This window comes from Rhinopithecus roxellana, chromosome 3 (genome assembly GCF_007565055.1).
Source record: "Rhinopithecus roxellana isolate Shanxi Qingling chromosome 3, ASM756505v1, whole genome shotgun sequence".
NCBI classification, from domain to species: Eukaryota; Metazoa; Chordata; class Mammalia; order Primates; family Cercopithecidae; genus Rhinopithecus; species Rhinopithecus roxellana.
Window position 1 is genome coordinate 72155841 of NC_044551.1, and position 25565 is coordinate 72181405.

At 40.4% G+C, this 25565-nt stretch overlaps 1 protein-coding gene across 4 annotated transcripts in view; it reads right to left on the reverse strand.

Moving 5' to 3' along the window:
* Positions 1 to 22884, reverse strand: part of DAB2 (DAB adaptor protein 2) — a 59141-nt gene extending 36257 nt beyond the window's left edge. For all 4 annotated transcript variants that reach the window (XM_010367650.1, XM_010367651.2, XM_010367649.1 and 1 more), the window contains exon 1: positions 22515 to 22884. The gene's annotated coding sequence lies outside the window, so the exon portion shown is untranslated. The remainder of the gene's footprint in view (positions 1 to 22514) is intronic.
* Between the last annotated feature and the right edge of the window lie 2681 nt (positions 22885 to 25565).

Sequence of the window (25565 nt, forward strand, 5' to 3'; positions counted from 1 at the left end):
CTTCCATGATTTAGTTAATTTCCTTTAGACAAGACGTGGTTGCTTTCAAATTAGATGAAGGAAAAAGGAGTCACTTAAAAATAAAAAGTGACTTGGTATTTATTTGTCAAATTTCAGGTTTACAGAGAACCAGCAACCTGACAACCAGCCATCTTTCCTCTTGACACCAGTGTTCAAGCAGGCTGAAGGTCAGAATCGTGGCAGTTTGTTTCCTAGAATGTGCAACATTGGATTGTGCTTCCTAAAAGGTCAGGAGAGCTCTTCTACAAGTAAGAATATATTCTTCATTTACTTATTTCTTGGTTACTGGACAAATTAGATAGGTTAATGGATAAGAAACCCCTGGGTAACTTTAGGTTTTTGTATACAAGGGAGAGAGGTGAATCTGTCAAATTGGTGTCTTGCTTTTTGTGATCACATAGTAATACCACATGAGTTGAATTCCAGATCCAAAAGAAGGTCTCCCAATGGTTAGCCTACCTGCTTGAAATTGTGCTTATGATTATTAAAAAAAAAAAAAAAAAAAAAAAAAAAAAAAAAAAAAAACTAAAAAGCTGCTGCAGATTGAGTACAAGATGAACAAAACTGGCAGAAATGCACAAGTATTCTTGAACTAAAGTTCACATCTGTCATTATTCTCTCATCTGTTGGGAAATAGTATTGGAACAAATATATTTTGTGGGAATAAATAAATGCACTTTTAAACTGAGGGATGTGAAAATTCCAAATGACAGTATTCTAGTTTCTGCTGAATTAAACAGGTTAGCTGTTGCACAATTGGAGCAATTACATTGAACAACAAAGTGTTCTAATGTATTGAAATACCTGTATACAGTTCAGCAACTGCAGAAATAGATGAGCACAGAAAGGTTCAATTATTAATACAATAAAACACCTACCACTTAATATCAGAATTTTGCTTATAAAGTCTGTGAGATAGGTTTTGTTTCACAAATTCTTTATATAAATCCAAGTTTACATACCTAAAATCACATCTGTTAGTATCATGTAAGTAATCACCATTGATTGGTTTATGCTTTCACAAACATGGCTAGACATCTATCTTTGGGATCAGAAAGCACACTCAGCAAGTTTGGAAGCATAATTCAAGGAACCTTGTATCTAGAAGAGATTTCAGAAAAGAACTACTCCTTGGTGACCCCAACCATTAAACATTGTTCCTAATCCAGAGAAGACCTCAGGAATTCAATTTCTATACCACTTTTGACAAGTCATTTAAATGACCTCTACAGATAAGATTAAAATGAATGATAGTGTTTCGGAGAACTAAGACTTCTTAAGAATGAATATATATTAAATAGCTCACACATCTTCTTTCTTGGTTGTAATACTCCAAGAACACAAGGACAGATCTCAAGTTTCACCTTAATCTGTACAGATTTCAGAAAGTTTATTCTAGGATTTATAGAGGGACTTTGAAGACTTTCTAACGTGTATACTCCACTGGATTGTTTTCTTCAGTCATCTCTTTTAGTCATCTCAGGGCTAGGGATGGGGAAAAAATAAACTTTGTATGAGTTGCATAAAAACAAGATATCCTGGAAAAGCTACCTGGTTGTGTCATTAGGCAACAGTTTCAAAGGCTCAAGTCTCGACTACTCCATTTACATTTTTTAAGATAAGCTCTTGAGATGGTATTAATCATTTTGGTATTAACAAATTTTGAGGATTGTAGAAAAATCTAGTTCTCTTCCCCAAAGGCAACATCGTATTCTTCTTACTTTTGATCTAGACATAATCTGTAAGATTGAAGTAATAAGTATCTTAACTTTATATTAATATGAAGTAATAGCCCATGCAAGGTGTTCGTTTCTTATAAACCTTATGCTACTGGCCTGATAAACAACTTCGTTGGGATATTTTTTTTTTTTTTTTTTTTTTTTTTTTTAATTATACTTTAAGTTCTAGGGTACATGTGCATAACGTGCAGGTTTGTTACATATGTATACTTATGCCATGTTGGTGTGCTGCACCCATCAACTCGTCAGCACCCATCAATTCATCATTTATATCATGTATAACTCCCCAATGCAATCCCTCCCTCCTCCCCCCTCCCCCCTCCCCATGATAGACCCCAGTGTGTGATGTTCCCCTTCCGGAGTCCAAGTGATCTCATTGTTCAGTTCCCAACTATGAGTGAGAACATGCGGTGTTTGGTTTTCTCTTCTTGTGATAGTTTGCTAAGAATGATGGTTTCCAGCTGCATCCATGTCCCTACAAAGGACGCAAACTCATCCTTTTTTATGGCTGCATAGTATTCCATGGTGTATATGTGCCACATTTTCTTAATCCAGTCTGTCACAGATGGACATTTGGGTTGATTCCAAGTCTTTGCTATTGTGAATAGTGCCGCAATAAACATACGTGTACATGTGTCTTTGTAGTAGACTAATTTATAATCCTTTGGGTATATACCCAGTAGTGGGATGGCTGGGTCATATGGTACATCTAGTTCTAGATCCTTGAGGAATTGCCATACTGTTTTCCATAATGGTTGAACTAGTTTACAATCCCACCAACAGTGTAAAAGTGTTCCTATTTCTCCACATCCTCTTCAACACCTGTTGTTTCCTGACTTCTTAATGATTGCCATTCTAACTGGTGTGAGATGGTATCTCATTGTGGTTTTGATTTGCATTTCTCTGATGGCCAGTGATGATGAGCATTTTTTCATGTGTCTGTTGGCTGTATGAATATCTTCTTTTGAGAAATGTCTGTTCATATACTTTCCCCACTTTTTGATGGGGTTGTTTGTTTTTTTCTCGTATATTTGTTTGAGTTCTTTGTAGATTCTGGATATTAGCCCTTTGTCAGATGAGTAGGTTGCAAAAATTTCCTCCCATTCTGTAGGTTGCCTGTTCACTCTGATGGTAGTTTCTTTTGCTGTGCAAAAGCTCTAGTTTAATTAGATCCCATTTGTCAATTTTTGCTTTTGCTGCCGTTGCTTTTGGTGTTTTAGACATGAAGTCCTTGCCCATGCCTATGTCCTGAATGGTACTACCTAGATTTTCTTCTAGGGTTTTTATGGTATTAGGTCTAACATTTAAGTCTCTAATCCATCTTGAATTGATCTTCGTATAAGGGGTAAGGAAAGGATCCAGTTTCAGCTTTCTACTTATGGCTAGCCAATTTTCCCAGCACCATTTATTAAATAGGGAATCCTTTCTCCATTTCTTGTTTCTCTCAGGTTTGTCAAAGATCAGATGGCTGTAGATGTGTGGTATGATTTCTGAGGACTCTGTTCTGTTCCATTGGTCTATAGCTCTGTTTTGGTACCAGTACCATGCTGTTTTGGTTACTGTAGCCTTGTAGTATAGTTTGAAGTCAGGTAGCGTGACGCCTCCAGCTTTGTCCTTTTGACTTAGGATTGTCTTGGCAATGCGGGCTCTTTTTTGGTTCCATATGAACTTTAAAGCAGTTTTTTCCAATTCTGTGAAGAAAGTCATTGGTAGCTTGATGGGGATGGCATTGAATCTATAAATAACCTTGGGGAGTATGGCCATTTTCACGATATTGATTCTTCCTATCCATGAGCATGGTATGTTCTTCCATTTGTTTGTGTCCTCTTTGATTTCACTGAGCAGTGGTTTGTAGTTCTCCTTGAAGAGGTCCTTTACATCCCTTGTAAGCTGGATTCCTAGGTATTTTATTCTCTTTGAAGCAATTGTGAATGGAAGTTCATTCCTGATTTGGCTCTCTGCTTGTCTGTTGCTGGTGTATAAGAATGCTTGTGATTTTTGCACATTAATTTTGTATCCTGAGACTTTGCTGAAGTTGCTTATCAGCTTAAGGAGATTTTGGGCTGAGACGATGGGGTTTTCTAAATATACAATCATGTCATCTGCAAACAGGGACAATTTGACTTCTTCTTTTCCTAACTGGATACCCTTGATTTCTTTCTCTTGCCTGATTGCCCTAGCCAGAACTTCCAACACTATGTTGAATAGGAGTGGTGAGAGAGGGCATCCCTGTCTTGTGCCAGTTTTCAAAGGGAATTTTTCCAGTTTTTGCCCATTCAGTATGATATTAGCTGTGGGTTTGTCATAAATAGCTCTTATTATTTTGAGGTAAGTTCCATCAATACCGAATTTATTGAGCGTTTTTAGCATGAAGGGCTGTTGAATTTTGTCAAAAGCCTTTTCTGCATCTATTGAGACAATCATGTGGTTCTTGTCTTTGGTTCTGTTTATATGCTGGATTACGTTTATTGATTTGCGAATGTTGAACCAGCCTTGCATCCCAGGGATGAAGCCCACTTGATCATGGTGGATAAGCTTTTTGATGTGCTGCTGAATCCGGTTTGCCAGTATTTTATTGAGGATTTTTGCATCAATGTTCATCAGGGATATTGGTCTAAAATTCTCTTTTTTTGTTGTGTCTCTGCCAGGCTTTGGTATCAGGATGATGTTGGCCTCATAAAATGAGTTAGGGAGGATTCCCTCTTTTTCTATTGATTGGAATAGTTTCAGAAGGAATGGTACCAGCTCCTCCTTGTACCTCTGGTAGAATTCAGCTGTGAATCCATCTGGTCCTGGACTTTTTTTGGTGGGTAGGCTATTAATTGTTGCCTCAATTTCAGAGCCTGCTATTGGTCTATTCAGGGATTCAACTTCTTCCTGGTTTAGCCTTGGGAGAGTGTAAGTGTCCAGGAAATTATCCATTTCTTCTAGATTTTCTAGTTGATTTGCGTAGAGGCGTTTATAGTATTCTCTGATGGTAGTTTGTATTTCTGTGGGGTCAGTGGTGATATCCCCTTTATCATTTTTTATTGCATCTATTTGATTCCTCTCTCTTTTTTTCTTTATTAGCCTTGCTAGCGGTCTGTCAATTTTGTTGATCTTTTCAAAAAACCAACTCCTGGATTCATTGATTTTTTGGAGGGTTTTTTGTGTCTCTATCTCCTTCAGTTCTGCTCTGATCTTAGTTATTTCTTGCCTTCTGCTAGCTTTTGAATGTGATTGCTCTTGCCTCTCTAGTTCTTTTAATTGTGATGTTAGAGTGTCAATTTTAGATCTTTCCTGCTTTCTCTTGTGGGCATTTAGTGCTATAAATTTCCCTCTACACACTGCTTTAAATGTGTCCCAGAGATTCTGGTATGTTGTATCTTTGTTCTCATTGGTTTCAAAGAACATCTTTATTTCCGCTTTCATTTCGTTATGTACCCAGTAGTCATTCAGGAGCAGGTTGTTCAGTTTCCATGTAGTTGAGCGGTTTTGATTGAGTTTCTTAGTCCTGAGTTCTAGTTTGATTGCACTGTGGTCTGAGAGACAGTTTGTTATAATTTCTGTTCTTTTACATTTGCTGAGGAGTACTTTACTTCCAATTATGTGGTCAATTTTGGAATAAGTGCGATGTGGTGCTGAGAAGAATGTATATTCTGTTGATTTGGGGTGGAGAGTTCTATAGATGTCTATTAGGTCTGCTTGGTGCAGAGATGAGTTCAATTCCTGGATATCCTTGTTAACTTTCTGTCTCGTTGATCTGTCTAATGTTGACAGCGGAGTGTTGAAGTCTCCCATTATTATTGTATGGGAGTCTAAGTCTCTTTGTAAGTCTCTAAGGACTTGCTTTATGAATCTGGGTGCTCCTGTATTGGGTGCATATATATTTAGGAGAGTTAGCTCTTCCTGTTGAATTGATCCCTTTACCATTATGTAATGGCCTTCTTTGTCTCTTTTGATCTTTGATGGTTTAAAGTCTGTTTTATCAGAGACTAGGATTGCAACACCTGCTTTTTTTTGTTCTCCATTTGCTTGGTAGATCTTCCTCCATCCCTTTATTTTGAGCCTATGTATGTCTCTGCATGTGAGATGGGTCTCCTGAATACAGCAGACTGATGGGTCTTGACTCTTTATCCAGTTTGCCAGTCTGTGTCTTTTAATTGGAGCATTTAGTCCATTAACATTTAAGGTTAATATTGTTATGTGTGAACTTGATCCTGCCATTATGATATTAACTGGTTATTTTGCTCAGTTAGTTGATGCAGTTTCTTCCTAGCCTCGATGGTCTTTACATTTTGCCATGTTTTTGCGATGGCTGGTACCGGTTGTTCCTTTCCATGTTTAGGGCTTCCTTCAGGGTCTCTTGTAAGGCAGGCCTGGTGGTGACAAAATCTCTAAGCATTTGCTTATCTGTAAAGGATTTTATTTCTCCTTCACTTATGAAACTTAGTTTGGCTGGATATGAAATTCTGGGTTTAAAATTCTTTTCTTTAAGAACGTTGAATATTGGCCCCCACTCTCTTCTGGCTTGTAGAGTTTCTGCCGAGAGATCTGCTGTTAGTCTGATGGGCTTCCCTTTGTGGGTGACCCGACCTTTCTCTCTGGCTGCCCTTAAGATTTTTTCCTTCATTTCAACTTTGGTGAATCTGGCAATTATGTGTCTTGGAGTTGCTCTTCTGGAGGAGTATCTTTGTGGCGTTCTCTGTATTTCCTGAATTTGAATGTTGGCCTGCCCTACTAGGTTGGGGAAGTTCTCCTGGATGATATCCTGAAGAGTGTTTTCCAACTTGGTTCCATTTTCCCCCTCACTTTCAGGCACCCCAATCAGACGTAGATTTGGTCTTTTTACGTAATCCCATACTTCTTGCAGGCTTTGCTCATTTCTTTTTCTTCTTTTTTCTTTTGGTTTCTCTTCTCGCTTCATTTCATTCATTTGATCTTCAATCGCTGATACTCTTTCTTCCAGTTGATCGAGTCGGTTACTGAAGCTTGTGCATTTGTCACGTATTTCTCGTGTCATGGTTTTCATCTCTGTCATTTCGTTTATGATCTTCTCTGCATTAATGAGTCTAGCTGTCAATTCTTCCACTCTTTTTTCAAGATTTTTAGTTTCTTTGCGCTGGGTACGTAATTCCTCCTTTAGCTCTGATAAGTTTGATGGACTGAAGCCTTCTTCTCTCCTCTCGTCCAAGTCATTCTCTGACCAGCTTTGATCCGTTGCTGGTGATGGGCTGCGCTCCTTTGCAGGGGGAGATGCGCTCTTATTTTTTGAATTTCCAGCTTTTCTGCCCTGCTTCTTCCCCATCTTTGTGGTTTTATCTGTCTCTGGTCTTTGATGGTGGTGACGAACTGATGGGGTTTTGGTATAGGTGTCCTTCCTGTTTGATAGTTTTCCTTCTGACAGTCAGAAGGACTCTCTGTTGGTCTGTTGGAGATTGCTTGAGGTCCACTCCAGACCCTGTTTGCCTGGGTATCAGCAGCAGAGGTTGCCGAAGATAGAATATTGCTGAACAGCGAGTGTACCTGTCTGATTCTTCCTTTGGAAGTGTCCTCTCAGGGGTGTACTCCACCCTGTGAGGTGTGGGGTGTCAGACTGCCCCTAGTGGGGGATTTCTCCCAGCTAGGCTACTCAGAGGTCAGGGACACACCTGAGCAGGCAGTCTGTCCGTTCTCAGATCTCAACCTCCGCGTTGGGAGATCCGCGGCTCTCCCCAAAGCTGTCAGACAGAGTCGTTCGCGTCTGCACCGGCTCCCGCTACTTCCCCTGTTGGTCTTCAGCTGTGCGCTGTCCCCAGAGGTGGAGACTACAGAGACAGGCAGGCTTCCTTGAGCTGCTGTGAGCTCCACCCAGTTCGAGCTTCCCAGCGGCTTTGTTTACCTACTTAAGCCTCAGCAATGGCGGGCGCCCCTCCCCCAGCCTCGCTGCTGCCTTGCGGATAGATCGAGGCAGACTGCTGTGTTAGCAGTGAGGGAGGCTTCGTGGGCGTGGGACCCTCCCGGCCAGGTGTGGGATATATTCTCCTGGAATGCCTGTATGCTTACAGCGCAGTATTGGGGTGGGAGTTACCCGATTTTCCAGGTGTTGTGTGTCTCAGTTCCCCTGGCTAGGAAAACGGATCCCCTTCCCCCTTGCGCTTCCAGGTGAGGCGATGCCTCGCCCTGCTTCAGCTCTCGCTGGTCAGGCTGCAGCAGCTGACCAGCACCGATTGTCCGGCACTCCCTAGTGAGATGACCCCAGTACCTCAGTTGAAAATGCAGAAATCACCGGTCTTCTGTGTCGCTCGCGCTGGGAGTTGGAGACTGGAGCTGTTCCTATTCGGCCATCTTGCTCCGCCCCTTCGTTGGGATATTTTAAAAGGCAATGCATTCATTAAACAAATCATCATATCACAGGGCACCAAATACACTGCTACTTCCCTAAGGTCTTAACTTATTTGACATGAAAAATTTATATATTAGGACAATTTAGTTTTTCTGGTTTTCTAAGCTATGAAGACTCATGTATTAGATCTGTGTGTGTATCTTTTAATATGTGTTATTCAGAATCATCTCCAGCTATAGATAGTTTTACAGTGCATCTAGTACTGGCCAACTCTCTATTCCTTCCATGTTAAATGAGTTTGGTTTATGTTAACAGTGAGATTACTATCTAACTACCCTGTTTAAAAAAAAATTATATTATTTTCTAGTTTGCAGAGTATTGACTAGAAATTGTATTATTTTTCCTTTTCACTAAAATTTATCATTTACAAACCTGCCTGGCCCTCAGTGTCACACATACCGCATTAACGGTCCAGGTTTGACTTTAGGGCAAAAGGTTGGTTTAAAAATCTGACTTACCACTGGGAGACTTTCCCAGAGTAAGCAGATGGGATGAGGGTTCTTTCTCCAGGCCTGTTGAATACACACCAGTCTTTAAGATAACTAATCATGGGGGTACCACTCTGGTTTCTAGTTCTAGCATGAGGTGAACTAATAGGAATGGTTCTTTATCAAATGACACTTAGCTGAGTGTCAGCAGAGACCTCCTGGCCCTTTATGAAATATTCATATTTATATTGAACTAAAAAAAGGTTTCTGGTTAGTCTACCCGGGAATGTCAACATCAATGAGTCATAATAAAGGAAGTTTGCTTGGTTCATAAAAAATGTTAATACTTAAGCAAGATGTTTCGTTAGCTTTTATTTTCTTCCAGAGCATTTCTCTGAACCACTAATGACCTGTTGCAAAACTCTGTACCTATTAGCAATTGCCATTTTAATACTTAAGGGAAACGTGGGATAGACACAAGTGATTAGCTAGGGGCTCCATTTGTAGCCTCTCTGTGTGATTCTTATTATGGTCATTAAATAAAAGTAACTTGATTCAGTCCTTGAAGCCTTAGAGGATCCACTCGATGGTAGCATCTGCTATTTTCTAGTCCTCCTATGCAGGCATTTTTAGCATCAGAGAATGCCATTAGATCATTTGTTTCATTAGCTGAACTCTATAGCCCTATGCAAAGACAAGTCTTCTTTGAAAGTCACTATTAAGTTCCTAATCCAATCTTTATTAAAAAGACTCAATATTGCAGACAAGCAAGTTAAGACAAATCCTCCAAAAGTAATGACCAAGCCCTTCCACACTCCATAGAAGCCTTTTAGTATAGCAAACTGTGAAATTAGAAAAATATTTATAGTTGCAATGTTTTTTTTTCAACTAGCAATGTGTTCCTTAATTAACATACTACAGAAGCATATAAACAATTAGTTCCACCAAGTAAAACGGTGAAAGAAACAACACCACCAAGTTTGCATAGTTCCTCTAAAATAAGCAAAGTTCTGCTTTTAGAGTTAATTATCAGAGGTGAGATGTGAATAAAGTTCCCTTCTCCGAGTCTGTCATTGGCTGTCGGAGCTGAGGCGGTTTCCTACCCTAAATGCTATTTTATATTTGCACCTGGGTCCAAAACATTCCCTTAAGGGGAAAAAAAACAAATGTCTTTTGACTCTTAAGAGTATGTCATTTCCCTTATATTGTGCATGGCCAGAGAGATGACGCAAATGGTAGGCCACTAGCTACCCTAGATTTTGCTGTGAAGCCATGATTATGACAAAACTAAAAAAGCCTGCAGACACTGACAGTCTTTTTTCTTGTTGTTGTTTAGAGCACATGGGGGTCTGGTGATTGATCCCAACTCAAAGCCATTACAATTTAGAGACTGGAAACCAAGTTTACCCCTGAATTCCAGTGATCTTTACCAGCAAGTTAATTCATGTAATCAAAACTGCATCCCTACTAAGTTCCAGGCATTCTTCAAGAGCTTGGGATATACCAATGAGCAAAATAAAGATCTGTTCCCTTATAGGGTTTATTATCTAACAGGGAGCAAAATATAAGTGGAGTATAGACTATCAGAAGATGAAAAATGCTCTGGGGAAAAAGGAGAGTAGAGGAAAGTAGATTTGGGAATCCAGGACTGAGAATGTCCTGGACATGTTCCTTAGAAACACAGAATATTAGATTTTTAAAAGTTAAATGTACTGAATGTTTATTATAAACCAGATGTGATACTAAGACATTCTCATTTAATCCTGGACATTATCATCCCTATTTGACAGGAGAGAAGGCTGAAGTGCAGGAGTGGAGCAACAATCTGCAAGTCACACCAGCCTGATACCTATGCTTTAATGTCTTTGCTTTACAACAAAAGAGATAATTAAGTTAGTTCTTCAAAGACTGGGGCAACGTGCACAGTCAGAAAGTACTTTCGGGAAAGATGAACTAATAGCAATGAGTAAAAGATATTCATGTCTGCTTGGCTATAATATAGGGCCTGTGGATTATACCGGGGAAAGGTGAAAAGGTAGGTCAAGCCAGATCAGGGTGGGCGGTAGCACTCTGTTTTGTCTGGATGGGACTGGGAGGACTTTCAGGTTTTGAGTGATGGTGTGGAGGTTGGAGTGGTGACAAATCCGAGTACAGGGACACAGCATCAAAGAGTCAGAGAGCTCTGCAGTATGACCGTTGCATGGACTTGCCCTTTGGAGTGATTCAACATTGCCGGTTTCTTTCAAATATCTGGCTAATCTTCTGGAAACAAAGGCTTTTAACTGAAAGGTTAAGGACTAACAATCTCAAACATTAGATTCAAGGTTATCCCATCTTGCCAAGCTCTGATGCTTAGTGACCCTCAAACTTCAAATAAATATAATGTCTTAAAGGTGGCTTTTTAAAAAGTCAAAGGCCATTATGTCTTACACCCTACATTCTAAGATGATTTCATCATACAAAAGAGCTCCCCAATGTCTGCTTTATAGAAATGTATATGAAGTGAAATGAGATTTTAAAATGTGAGCTCCTTAAAAACAAAAAAAGAGCATCTTTTGTAAATGGCAGCTATTAACTAAGATAGTCATGTATTTATAATCTCTTGTTTGAAGCAGAATATATTAATATGATATTTTCCCAATGTATATATGTTTTTCCATAAAAGTGTTGAAAATCTGGAAAGACCAGTGCCAAGAAAATGCTCACTAAGAAGGGTAGTAGGAAGGAAAAAGACAGATTTCTGTTTCTTATACATTAGAATAAGTGACATTGGGGTGATGTGCTTTTCTGTATTTTAAAAATTAAATTCCTTAAAGATGCACTAATTTGGTAGACAGCAAAGTTTAAAATGTAAGCATAAGTCTGTAGTCTAACTTGGGCTAAAGACAGAATCATGAAGATGTTCTAGGGTTCAGTCACTTTCAATTAAACTCAAAAGTGAAGGGAAACCACACAGAGAACATGAGCATATCTGAAATCACATAGAATGCTGCCCATAGTCAGCTGTCAACACTTTCATCTTAGGCATCATTAAATGATACCTAACCAGAGTCGCTGGGGAAGGCTCCTGACATATTAAAAATTCAACCATAAGTTTTCAGTCAAATGACAAGTAGAAATCAAAAAACTCTTATGCTAGGATTTTGAAAGTTGGTCAGTGGATGGCCTATAGTTGGTTTCCAGCCTGGAGTTCTTAGAAATGCTGGGGTCTGTGCAGACAATAACGAGTTTGTGACCTAATTTTAGCATTTTAAAGAGTCTAATGGATATCTTAATTCACAATACAGCTGCACAGGGAAATAAAAAACATAACAAAACAAGTTTCTTTGATTTGGGCGGAAATTGTGTTAAGTCAAAACAATAGCCTTAATTATCCAGTGCTAAGCCAAAGGTCTCATCTATTTTCTCAAATTTTATTAGTAATTTTATAAACAATTTGGTGGACACTTTTAAAAGGAGCAACAGAAGGAGAATAAGAAGTTGTTTGTGGATGAAATATCAGGCTGAAATCTATTCACCACAATTCTTATTAGCCAGGTGATTACATCCATCAGGTCAGACAGATATATGAGCAACAATGAATACTCCATTGGTAGAAGTTAAACTAGCAACTTGGAAAGACCACACCATCTGGAGAATTTCAGTAACAGCTTGTCCGGCTTCCTTAGGCCCTGAGCAGATACAAACTAGAAGAACATATGGATATTGCTCATTATAAATAACCTTAAAGTTAAAAAAAAGGTGAGGGGGGGGAGCTCAGAACTGTTTTACTTATACCGACAGATGATAAGACAAGCTAAAGTTTTTCATTTTGCTCACTCTATAATAAATTGCAATTGATGTTGTAAATGAAAGTGGCTTGAGTTACTCACTCACCTGGCCATCTGGTTATTGTTTATTAAACACCTACTGTGTGCCAAGTACTGCATTATCCTATGTATACAGTGACAAAGTAGACATGGTCTCTACTCTCAAGGGGCTTAGAGGATAGGTGGGGAGAAAGAACAAGCAGGTCACAGTTACAACTGATGCTATGTGTTTTGGAGGAATTGTTTCTGATTAGGATAGAAAGCTTCATTGCTATTAATAATACTTCATAACAGGAAGAAAAAGTAGTATTACTTAAAGGAATTATATATAAATTGCCGTATTGATATCAATTATGGAAAGATGCAAATGTTGTCTGAAAGGTTAATAACCCTCTTCAACAGTTTTTTAAATTATTACACGAATTGAGGGGATAGTTACATTTAATATTTGTGAGTCTCCTATAACCACATTACAATCTGAAGGAGCATCTGTATGGCAGTGCCAGAAGGGAGCAATTCTGTTATACCTGAGGGTATTGAAGAATATCAGTGATGTTTCCTTCAGCGTTGTCATCAAATCCAAAGTTCTGAATCAACACTGTCTTCATAAACACCAGAAGGAAACACTACTCTCATTTGGCATTCAGTCTGGCAATCACGTAAGAAGTACAAGCAATTCAGGGAACTTCTGTATTCTAGAACCAGACATGTTCTGTGGCACTTTTAATTACCAGATTTTCTAAGAATACAAGAGTGTCGCTTTCAGATCAGGCCAAATATTAAATCTCAGATTTCAGTGAAACAATCTTATGAAAATGTAACCAGTGGTCCCTACAGCTGGCTTTGGTTATTTAAAGAGCACCACCAAGTTACAAGAGCATTATCAAGGGGCTACCAGGTAGCGCTTGGTCAATGTCAGTCTTCAGGGAAATGGACTTCATGATCACTACAAGTAGTGAGCCCTCCACAAATGTTAGCTGCATGAAGTGTAAGAGTCCAGATCCTAATACAGAACATGGTTGTGCCCACCATTTCTAGGAAACAGTTCTTGTGCAGAAAACGGAACAACTGCATCACTATACACTAAGTGGGAACAGCATTACAGAATGTACGTTGTGTGCAGATATACCTAAAAGATCCACAACAGTACTGTCTGCAGCTTACAATGAAGCTAAGATTTTATCCTAAACTGTTCATGTTTAATGAACGCGTCAAACCTCTGAAACTCTACTTTTCATAATTACCCTTTATTTTCATACCTCTCCTCCCTCCGTATCATATATTTTTTTTTTTTACTGAGTTCCAGCATTTCTTCCCAACCTTGCCTCACCGCCGCCCTGAGTTCCTCCTCCCTAAAAAGCTATGCCACGTTGTATCATACATGTCCCTCATGATTAGCAGACTTATATTACGGTGTTCGTTGATCTTTTCTACATACATGGCATAGGTACTCCTTCATTTTTAAAACACTTGAAGTAAAAAACAAACAAACAACTCTTTATGGGATGAGCTCTTTCTTCCATTTTCTCCAAAGGGCTTCAGTGAGAGTCTAAGGTGTGTAAGAGACTCTGGTTGTAACTGATCTCCCTTTATGGTGAAATTTTTGTAGGAGAATTTACTAGCCTCCTAGTTTTCCTGATTTTGTATTAATCAGGGATCACTGTTCAATTCCTCCATTCACATTCAAGTTGAGATTTAAAGCCCTTCTAATCAGGCTGCAGACTATACATATACGTGGCCAACTGCTCTCTGAAAAGACCATTGTCTTCCGTTTCCCCTGAACAGACACACATACACACCAGACTTTCTTATGTGGCCTGCTAGCCTCTAATATGTACTGCCTTCAACTTCTGGAATTTCATGAAAACCTTCATTCCAAGGCCACTCAAGATGTGTGGTCTCAGGGAAGTCTTCACCAGCCTCCCACCAGCCATTTGCCCACATTTGCCATGACCTATCATTGCCCTCTGATTCATGTAGAGCTCTTCCCTCAATTCAATAAAGCTTTTGGGATCCTAAAATTATTTGCCCTACTCTTCTAGGCTCGATGCAGTCTTTTAACGAGCAGTGCACTTAAAACATTAGGGGTAATGAATATTTCTCTTTGCACCTTAATCTTAGGTTAGGCAACCCTTTTCTCTACTTTGATGATTTTTAAAGAAATATAGGCTTTTCTTCAACTACTAAGCAATCTCCACTCAAACGCATTCTGCCAATAGAGTCAGGTTAAGTTATCCTAATCAGCATTTGATTTTCCTGCTTTAATGACAAGATCTGCTTGGCAAACACCACATGTTCTCACTCATAAGTGGGAGTTGAACAATGAGAACACATGAACACAGGGAGGGGAACATCACACACCCACGCCTGTCAGGGGTTAGGGGGCTAGGGGAGGGATGGCATTAGAAGAAATACCTAATGTACGTGATAGGTTGATGGGTGCAGCAAACCACCATGGCACATGTATACCTATGTAACAAAACTGCACGTTCTGCACACGTACCCCAGAACCTAAAGTATAATAGCAATAATTTAAAAAGATCAAAATTCTTATCCTGACATCCATGGCTCAGTACAATTCATCGCTACTTTTCAAACTCAAACACTTCTCAGCCCTATGCCACCTGTACTGTCTCTTGGCCAAACTGGCCAGTCAGAGTTCTTTAGGCATACCCTAAGTTCATCCAACTACATGATTTGCATATGTGCTGCTGCCTAAAATGCATTTTCTCTTCTTACCTTTGCTTATTTGACTTCCACTGTTCCTTTAAAAGCCAAATCCATTAACACACCAATGGCCTTTTTCTCCCTCTGGACCCGCACAACACTGTACCACTTAATTATAATAAAATTGTATGTTAGTTGAGTAGTTACTATTTTCTCTATCTTATAGGCAGCTCTCATCATCTATGTGTCCCCCTAAAGTAAATATTTGCATCCAACTTTCAATTACTATCAACTTTTAGTCATTGGGGACTTTAGACCAGTTAGACAAACCAGAAATCACAAAAAACAAGTTTTCAGGCAGTTAAGCAAGCATCTCTGCATCAAGCTATCCTTTAGAAGATAGCGTGGACATGAAATATAACTATCTATCATTTCAATTCTAGTACATGTATGCTTTCTGAAAAGCCTCAGCTATAGTTGAACCGAAGCCCAGGCAGAAATCAGTATTAACCCTCTTTACTAGCAACCAACTATTGATGGAAAAGCCAGTTCTATCAGCACATACTTGTTTTCTGCTTCAAAAATGAATTGCATTTAAGTCGTTTAATTTTAGAGGTAAAGGGGGCAGGAAGCAACACAAAACAAAATCAAGTAACAACAATAACAACAAAACCCAATGCTGATATAATGAAAGCACAGCTGAGACTTCCCTTTAAAGGATGGATATTTGAGCACCTACTGTGTGTAGCCACTGCAACTTCTGATCTTCTGACTCAGAGGGCAATTGTATGTTTCCCTAGTAAATTCACATTTTGTCCCAAAGCCAAACTGGTTGAGCATTCTTCATATGATTATGCCAGCCCTCTGACATATGTTCAAACACACTTGGTTTATTTCTGTTGCACTAAATGGTAACAAAAAGCACTTTAGCATCTGAATTACATATTACAGAAGACTAGACCAGGTCTTGGCTCCCTAACAGGACACTTAAAATATAAAAATATAAGTGAGATCATTTGGATGCAATGTTTAGAACAGAGAGGGCAGCTGTCTTCAATATGGACACAATTAGGGATGAAGTTATTCACTTTCCAGCTCTTTGGGTATGGATTAACAATAGACCTTAACAGGACTTAACTGCTCTGCTCAGATGAGGTTTAAGTGGTACCTTAAAGTTAACATCTGTGCACCTCTACTGATTTATGAAGCATTGCCGCATTCTCCTCCTTGATTATTCACATTTAATAGTTTAAAGATATATAGGAAAGACAGTCTTCTAATTTTCAGCCTGAATGTGTGGATCTCTAGAATTTAGCTTGCCTGATACTCAAAAACAATGAGAACAAGACCATTTAAAAAACATCAGCTTAGTTATTGCATTGAGAATTTTATTTCTAGGACAGGTACATTTCAGAAGCAACTGCAGGAGTTCTGGGGAGTTTTTAATTTTAAAATCGAGGCAACTTATTTCCTTATGGAGAAATGAAGCTCAGGCCTTACACAGTTTGTCTTACATGGCAAAGCAAGACTGTGGGCACAGTAATTTGCAGCTTAGAACCCAAGCTCTTAACCATGAATCTGTGTTGGCTTTTCAAAACCAGAGTTCCAATTATATACTTGTACATTACACCCTTGTATTTTTCAGTTTGAGATGTGATCTCTGTTTAACATCAGGCATTCTTAGGACGGTTTTTGCAAGGTAAGTGACACAACTAAGGGCCAGAGACACTGAATAGCATGCCCAAGAAATGGCAGCACTGCCATTCCCATGCAAGTCTGTTTAACTCTCTATCCTGTCCTTTGTCACACATGAGGAAGACGTTTGTTTTGATTTCTGCTCACTGTGAGTTTTTCCATTGCTAACCTAGCATCAGACTTCACATAGTAGGTAATTGCTAAGCACTCAGATAAACGCCAAGATGCAAATCATAAAGATTCATAATTGAATCCTGGCTCTACCACTTACTGATAACACCTTGGGCAAGATACTCATCATATTGGAGCCAAGAAATAGAGATATCTTTTCTATTTCAGGTTACTTAAAGTGAAAGTCGAATGGCAGAAAGGAGCAGTGCTTCATTAGCCATTAAACTTTACAAACACTAAATGAAGTAGCTTCATTTATGGAGAGGCCTTCATCTGCACTTCTAGACATGGCATAAAAACCAAATACAGAGTTTTATAGGTTAGAGAAAACCATCTGGTTCAAGGGTAATGATCTAGTTTACTGGAATCTTTTTTAAAAGAGGTAACTGGGACAGTCTCCTAATAAATGGAGATTAATTATACTCTAAAAACCCCAGCAGAGGGGAAAGGATTTCGAAGTGGGGTGATAATATCAAACCAAAAGTATATTGGATTTCCTAGGATCAAGAAAGCCACACTTCGTATATGGGAAAAATGTCCAAAGCCCATGCTTTTTAATCTTCCTGCATCCTAAGGTTCAGTTAAACTGCACTGTGTTTAAATGTTTTTTCTTTATTGTCTCCAAGACTGAAGGAATTCAAATACTTTGTTATGATTTCCACTGAACAGCTGAATCCTAAAACCACTGAATTATGAAAGTTACACTTGGATCACGTGATGGAGAGCTAGTTTAGATACAGGTGGATGGGCCCTGCTGTCAGAATTTAGTTCAGGAGACCTGGGGCGGGGACTGAGAGTTTGCAGTTCTGACAGGTCCCCAGCTGATGTTGATGCTGCTGGTTTGGGAATCAACTCTGAGAACTATTGTCTTAGATGAGTTCTCTCAAGCTGTGAAATACACATCAAGCTAAATGTCCAATTTTGAAAGACTGAATTAATTTGTCAAATGCAAACTTGTAGTATGGCAGCTCATTTTTCACATAAAGATCAAAGTCTTTTTGGGAGTAACGTTTTGCATCATACTGCTAGATAGAAATAGGGTAGTTTTTTACCAGGAGACAACATTAAACCATATTTCCCTCATCCAAATTTCTTCTAGGTTGAACGGGACTTCAAATCCAGCATTCTAGGATTGTTACTTCCTATTTACCTGCTCTCTTTACTCTATGGTTACCTGAAAATCTAAGTGACAGGCCTCATACATTCTGTTTACCTTCAACTTAACACTCACTCAGCCTGCCCCATTCACTTAGAATTTTTACCCGTTGAACTTAGTTAAAAATCACTTGCCCCTAGCTAGCTAGTACAAATGTAGTAGGGAAAACTTGCCAGGCTGCTTCTGTATTGTGGTAGTAACTTTTAGGTTCCAGAAATTTCATAAGCTTTCACATTTTGCTATCTAGATGATGCAAGAATTAGGAAGGTTAGAAAATTAAGTACTGGGATTAAAATAAGTTTGGAGGGGGTGACATAAGTAGAGAGGAGATTCTACTTCACTTAGTAACTTCCATTTTTAGGCCAGGAAGCAATTTGTTCAGATTCTACTTACCCTAGAGAGGCAGGCTTCCTTCCAGGGTACAAGGATGCGAGAAGGGGAGTAACCATGGCAACCTGCCCAGCTATGTGGGCAAGGATAGTATGGGGCCTGCACACACTCGGAAGAATTTTTATTTCTAGCCTAGTCATTCAGTTTAGTCCGGGTGGTCCCTCCCTTCCCACTTCCTTCTGTGATAATGCTGACTTCAGGGGGAAGGATTGCTCCTTCTCTGTCGGGAGTCTGAGAGGGTATGCGGAGGACTTAACTGAGACCAGCGAGGTCAGCCTGACCAAACCAAAGTGCAGGCTTCCAGGACGAGTACAAAGAGTAACTCCCTGTCTGTTCTAGTGTGAGCACAAGCAAACACACTGGCTTTATTAAAATCAAGTGCTTGAATAATTAACCTTTTTCAGGTAGGTGAGGGGTATTTAATTTTCATGAAGAAATTTTCCATTTGCTTTCAGTTTTCAAAAAGACACTTAATTCAGTTGTTCGGGGGGAGCAATAACAAACAAACAAAACCTTCAAAATCAGATGGAAAAAAGTATTCCAAGTATATTAGATTAACTGTGTTCCCAGCAATCCTGGGGTATTATTATTATCCCCAGATAAACAAGCTGAAGTACAGAGAGGTTATGGAATGTGCCCAGAGCCATGTAACCTGCAACCCTGTAGCTAGGATTTGAACCCAGGCAATGGTACTTCAGAAGGTAGTTCTCAACTACTGTCCAATTATGCCCTGCCGGAGGCAGCTAGTATTGAATGTTAGCCTTCTGTGTCCATACCAGGCATCATTTGTTCCCTTAATCAGGAATCTGCTTGTTTTTTGTCTTTAGGTAAAAACCAAGGAGTCTGCTTTCCTTCTGATTTCCACCAGTTAATCCAGTCAGGATATGTTGACATCATGAGTTGGGTCTCCTTTAAAGACACATATCTGATGTTAAATCTGATTCATCTGGCCGGGTTTGGTGGCTCATGCCTGTAATTCCAACACTTTGGGAGGCTGAGATGGGTGGATCACTTGAGGTCAGGAGTTCGAGACCAGCCTGGCCAACATGGTGAAATTCCATCTCTACTATCAAAAAGAAAAAACAAACAAACAAATTAGCCAGGCATGGTGGCAGGTACCTCTAATCCCAACTACTCAGGAGGCTGAGGTCAGAGAATCTCTTGAACCCAGGAGGCAGAGGCTTCAGTGGGCCAAGATCACGCCACTGTACTCCAGCATGGGCAACAGAGGCAGACTCTGTCTCAAACAAAACAAACCAAAACAAAAATCTGTTTCATCTAAATATGATTTTGGCCAACCTTTGTGCAATTCAGCAGCACAGCTTCAACTTTAGAATTACATAGCAGTGCCAGGGAGAATTTTAAAATACCACATCCTGTTACTCAGGTGTTTCATATTGCTAATCTGGTTCCCATTCTGGTTCTGTCTAAAGGGTAAAAAACCTTATGTGTCTGGTTAGTTACCTAAACCTTCCTAGCCAGTAAGCTTTCGAGTCTGTCCAGCTGGGGAGGTATGTTCTGATGAGCATTAGGACAACTTCAAACCCCAGGAGGGCTAACTCTCAGCAGCATTCCCAAGCATTTCAGTATCTTGGCTTTGTCTTTAAGAAGAACAATAATTAAATCCTCAGGCTAAGAGAATGAGGAAGAGAAACACGCAGAGCCTTCAAAATTATCCAGGTGAAATATCAGTGGTAGCAAACTTAGGTTTATGGACATACGAAGGTAGAGTTAGAAATGAAGCAGCATAAGAGCCCATGTCACAGCAAAGCTTCCTGCTTGGCCAGGAGCACTCAGCAAGGAAGATATCTTCTTGCTCCTTTAACCTTCAGATAATCGAGGACTGGTTGAGCAGGCCAGTAAATATCATTCCCAAACAGCTGGTCAGCAGCTGCTAGAGGTCCCTGTTCTACCTTCATGCCAACAAGTGCCTTAAAAGCAGTACCCTTCAACCCAAACAAGGCGACTGAAATTCATTCAACCTTTGGAGAAAGACAACAAACAGGCCTAATGCACAGGAATTTGGACTTTCAGTTTAATCTAAAACTATAAAAGTCTTCAGTAGAAATGCAAACTCTGGATTTTGCCCTTCACAAATTAGACAAGATTTTTAACAAGTGCTTTCTTCCCTCACTTACATCCTCAGGTAAAGATCAACCATCAAGATCAAAGATCCCCAGAATGGCAAGTACATGTGTGTATGGGCTCAAAGTTGGAAGACATTCCTCTACCATCTACTTATTCTGGTTATACGTTAAAGCATAGGAGGGTATAGCTGAAAAAGAACTAGTTTCTAGGTCAGTCATTTGGATAAGAAGGGATCCATCGAGCTGGGAGTGGGAAAAGAAGGGGGAAGTTATTCACCAGCAACAGCAAAAAGAATTTAGTTGGCCTTAGGAGGAAACTGATTAAGGATTTGGAAAAAGTGGTCGGTCCCAGAAACACACATTGGCAAAGACCACCAGGTCTTCTTCATGCTTTCTCTAGAAGACTTTCCCATTGTACTCTCCTTGTTGTCTTAAGTGTGGCATTATTTCCACATGTCCAGCACTCCACCAAAAAGGTCCTTTTCTAAAGATTTCAAAGGGCTCAAGCCTCGAATACTCCTGAATTCTCAAGGCAATAAACTTTCTTAGAGTGTCACTGAGGGCCATCTCCCTTCCGAGAGGGGAGACACAGAACCTGGAGTGGGTGGGGAACCTGGCCCAGAGAAAAGCAACCTCCCAAAATCTGGCTGCTGGGGTAAGAAGCATGGTGACAATCCATTTGGTAGCTGCAGGCTCCCTCCTCCCCAGCTAGTTCTTCCCTCTCCAACAGCCAGTAGGTGCATTTGTGTGAGAAGCCAACCTCAAGATTGTAAGGACAATCAAGTATACATCACATCAAAGCCATTCCAAGAGGCTTATCAGACATCTCAAAGGCATTTTTTGTAGTTGCCTTCTTTCCACTCCCATTACTTCTGTTTGCATTAGTCATATCTTACCTCCTTCTCCCCTATGCCCCTGCTTGCCTGACTAAGGCCAGAAATTTTTTCATTAAGTCACTTTATAGAGCAATAGCAACATTTACTATTCGTGAAGTCGCCCCTCCATAATTTTTAAGTCTTTCCATGTGTCTGGAAGCTTGTTTCTGCTCTTCTCAGTTTACAGAGTGGCTCTCTTCCTTCCAAACAAAAACTAAAAAGAAAGGGGAAAAGGTGGGGGGTGGCTGGGGTGGAGATAACATCCAGATTCCTTAAGTGTTTTTAATCCAGTTAAATTTCCCTTTGGACTCAAACAGCTCCCCTGCTGAAACTGACTGCGGACCTGAATTCCAGGCTCAGAATTAAGTCAAGAGGGAAAGACGGCAGAAACAAATAACAGAGTCAGCTCTATGCTATGAAAACCGCTATGTTGACTGAGGCTCCATGGTTTTAACCCATTCGTTCCCCCCCCCCCTTTTTTAGAATTCTTATTTAATCTTTTTAACCGGCTTACAACAGGCAGACAAGCACCATATAAACCCTGCTCCCTGCTCCGGGGGATATAAAACAAGTTTCTTAAGTCCCTAGGGTAGATACTTCCTTGGGAATGCCGGTGTAAGACAAAGTTCACATTTTAATGCCATATGTTGTCAGTCACCAGGAAAAAGCTTCTTGTGGGCACAAGCCAGGTCCCCAGCCTTTGTCACACAGCAAAAATAAACACCCTTCGAGGAGTTAATTAGGCGGCCAGCAGCCACCTCAGTGTCCTAGGAGGGCTGCCAGCAGACCTTTCACACACACACACACACACACACACACACACACACACACACGACACAAAAGGAGGCGTTTGTTAAATGTCACAAGCTGGGCATCTGGAGTCGGATTCAAAAGGTAAATACATTCCGTGGAAGCATTCCTCAGATGTCAGGCCACAAAACTGCTGGTTTCCCCAAGCACACGCTCTCATTTCTAAGATTCCCCACAGCCTAAGGTCTGTACCCAAAGACGAGTAGCGGGGGACGAGAGAGGGGGAGCAAGGGAGAGAAGGAGATCTTAAAAAAAAAAAAAAAAATGGAGCCAGAGGGAAGAAGGGTTTCGAAGCTACTCACCGGCTAGCTATTGCCTCCGCGAAGCGAGCATGACTTCTCCGCGCCCGGAGCCTCCAGGCTGCAGCGCAGCGGATGCGGCGGGCCTCGCTTAAATAGCCGCCGGCCGGGAGCTTCGGGGCCGCGCGGCCACTCCCGGCGAGAGATATGGTTCTAATCAGATGCTGGAAGCTGAGGACTCCCCAGGAATGTGCCAGGATGTTTTTGCTGCCTGGGCTTGGTAACTCCCCCTCAACGTGTCTGCAGAGTCTTTCAAACTTAACTGTTTATTAACTCGCGCTGCAGCGGCACAGAGGACCCGGCTCCCCTGGGCTCCGCGAGCCCCACCAGCTGGGGGCGATCGCAGGGACCCAGCGACGGGAGGGGAAATGTGTTCGGGAAGAAGTCAAAAGTCCCAGACCGACGCGGGCGGGGGGCGGGTGCAAATAAGGACAGGAAAGGGAAGCTCTGGAGGAAAGGGGTGGGATCCACCGAGCTTCGTTTCACAGATCCGCTCCCTGGATTGCCACTGCGAGTGATGTGGCACACGGAGTCATCCTAACCAACCCGTTGGGGCCCTTTGAACAAAGGGCTGCCTTTACTCCTGACTTTCCTGACAAGGGACAACGGATCCTGCGCAGATCTGCAGTTTCTAAAGTTGATCGCGCGATTGGATTTGCCCCCATTAGAAGAAATTAGCGTCTCCCTCACTACAGATGCAAATGCGCTTAAATTAGTGGGAAATCTATGTGTGCATATGTAAAACATACTGTATTTACATATGAAATATAATCATGTATATGTGGATATAAAAATAACATTCTCTCTATGAAATCGATATGAGCAAAATATGTTCACGTCTATGTAGCCTATTAAGTAAGTTATAATTGTGGTACAATCAGAGATTCTATATAGGCTTCCCTTACAGTGTATATACACCCCTATGTAGACACATAACATGACTTTATCTGCATGAATTTCCATAACACTTCCTGTACCTCTAGGAAAAACATGAACTGCAAGAAATAAAATATTTAAAAATGTTAATGTAGAGTGCTGAGCGGTAGAAGGTACTCCGCAGCAAATCTTAATGAGTGTTAACAAGCTGAGAATTCATTTTCTCCTTATTTTAAAATCAAGAACTATTGTAAAACATCCACAGAAGCTCTGCTGCTTTTTGGAGAATTCTGAAATTACTCTTGGGAAAGATGTGTCTCTTTTCCCTTTAAAAAAAATTAATTGTTTAAAGTCAGAGGCAGCAGGTAGTAAATGTGAAAATGCTAAATTGTATCTCGGATGGGAGGGGGTTATTGATTTTATCAAGTAAGCAACAGAGTGGATTTGCATTTTACCTCTGGAAACTGAGGATTCAAATAGGGCTCGTGGGACACCAAGGATATATTTTGTGGTCCGTGCCTAGCCTCGACTGCAAAGCCACTGTGTAATTTGGGGTAGCTCAATGTGAGTGGCAATGTCTGCTCTCAAGTAGGTCAGGCTCGCAACCAGTGTTCGGGGAGACTGAGGGGTGCAGAGCAGCACAGCTGGCCCGGAATTCTATCTCCCCAAACTCTACTATTTCTCATCCCCTGACACACCTAGGGGTGCAGAGGCAGGGAGGGCCATGCTGGCAGTTTTCAATATTCCTCAGAGGTAATTTGCTATTAAAAAAATGACTGTATGAATGACAGAAAGTATACAAATTTTAGTCCTAGGATAGTATTCTATTTATAGCATTTATGCAGAGAAATTTAATTCTAGTACATTGTAGAACACAAGACTTTGTTTCTAAAATCTAGAAGTCCAGTTTCACTCTATTGGCTAGGTAGTTGGAAAAAGGGCTGCTGATTTCAGGCAAATGGGGACTTTGATAATTAGAAAGACATGGGTGTCTCTTTTAACCTCAACACGTAATATTTTCTAGACTAAGAAGTGCCCACTCAAATACTTTTTTTTATTGAAAGACTCTTACCAAGAAATACTAACTTATGTTTGCTCTACCCCACCAAATGGAAGGGATTTGTCTAAGAAGCCAGAGGAAGAAAATGATTTCATCTGCTATGAGTTGTAGTTTCAAGAGAAGACTTTGATGAAAACAGTTCATTTAAGAGCAGTGGGCTCACACTTACAACTTAAAATAGACACCTCTTACTTTGCACAGAAATCTGAAGAGTTGACAGTGGAGAATTCTGGTTTGAACTGTATTTTTGTATCTCTAGGGCACTGATACTGCTTCTGGCAGTAAGTCAATGTCCTGCTCACATTAAGAAAAAAAAAAGAAATTTAACTCTTTTATCCCCAGTGAAACATTGTCTCCGTCACATCTAAGTTGTTCACTTTTCAACAAGTCTAAAATGAACATCCTTCCCTCTGGAGAATCACACCTAAGCCCACCCAGATGTTCACCCTGCCTAAATAGTGGTCTTCTTTTTATCACCACTGAAATTTATGTTTAGAAAATTAAGGTAAGGAAAAGTCAGTGCGATGTTTGAAAAACAATAGCCTTTGAATGGCAATTGTCCCTTGCAGAAAACCTGCCTGTGAGAGAGAAGGAAAAAATAAAATAAAACAAATGACTGTGCTCCCAGCCTAGGAAAGGGGTAGTTAATCCCGTGATGGCTTGCTGAAGAATGCATGGTTTATTATTAAAGTAATCTCTTAAGATTTTCCTGGAATGTGCTTCCACAGCAACTCTGCCTGTTCGAACTATCCTATGCATGTGTCTTTTCTTCCATAATCAAGCTGTTTTCCCCTGTTAGCTCACAGACCTAATCCTTTCTCTCCTCCTTCTCCATCGCTTCTTCTATCCCCCCTCTACTGCTCTTGTCTTCCTTAAACTGCCCCTTTTGAATCCTGTCATTTCCCATGAATTGTAAATGGCACTTTGGAACTGGTTGTAAGGTAAACTGCGTGTGTGCCTTTGATGGCTTACTGGACACTTAAGAGATGTTAAAATCAAACAAGGATTTGTTGAAGTGGACCTAGCAAGGTCACATCTCTCTCTCTCTCTCTTTTTTTTCTTCTCCATGTCATTAAGAAAACAATGAAGAGAATGGCTATTGTTCCCAGAAAATGTTC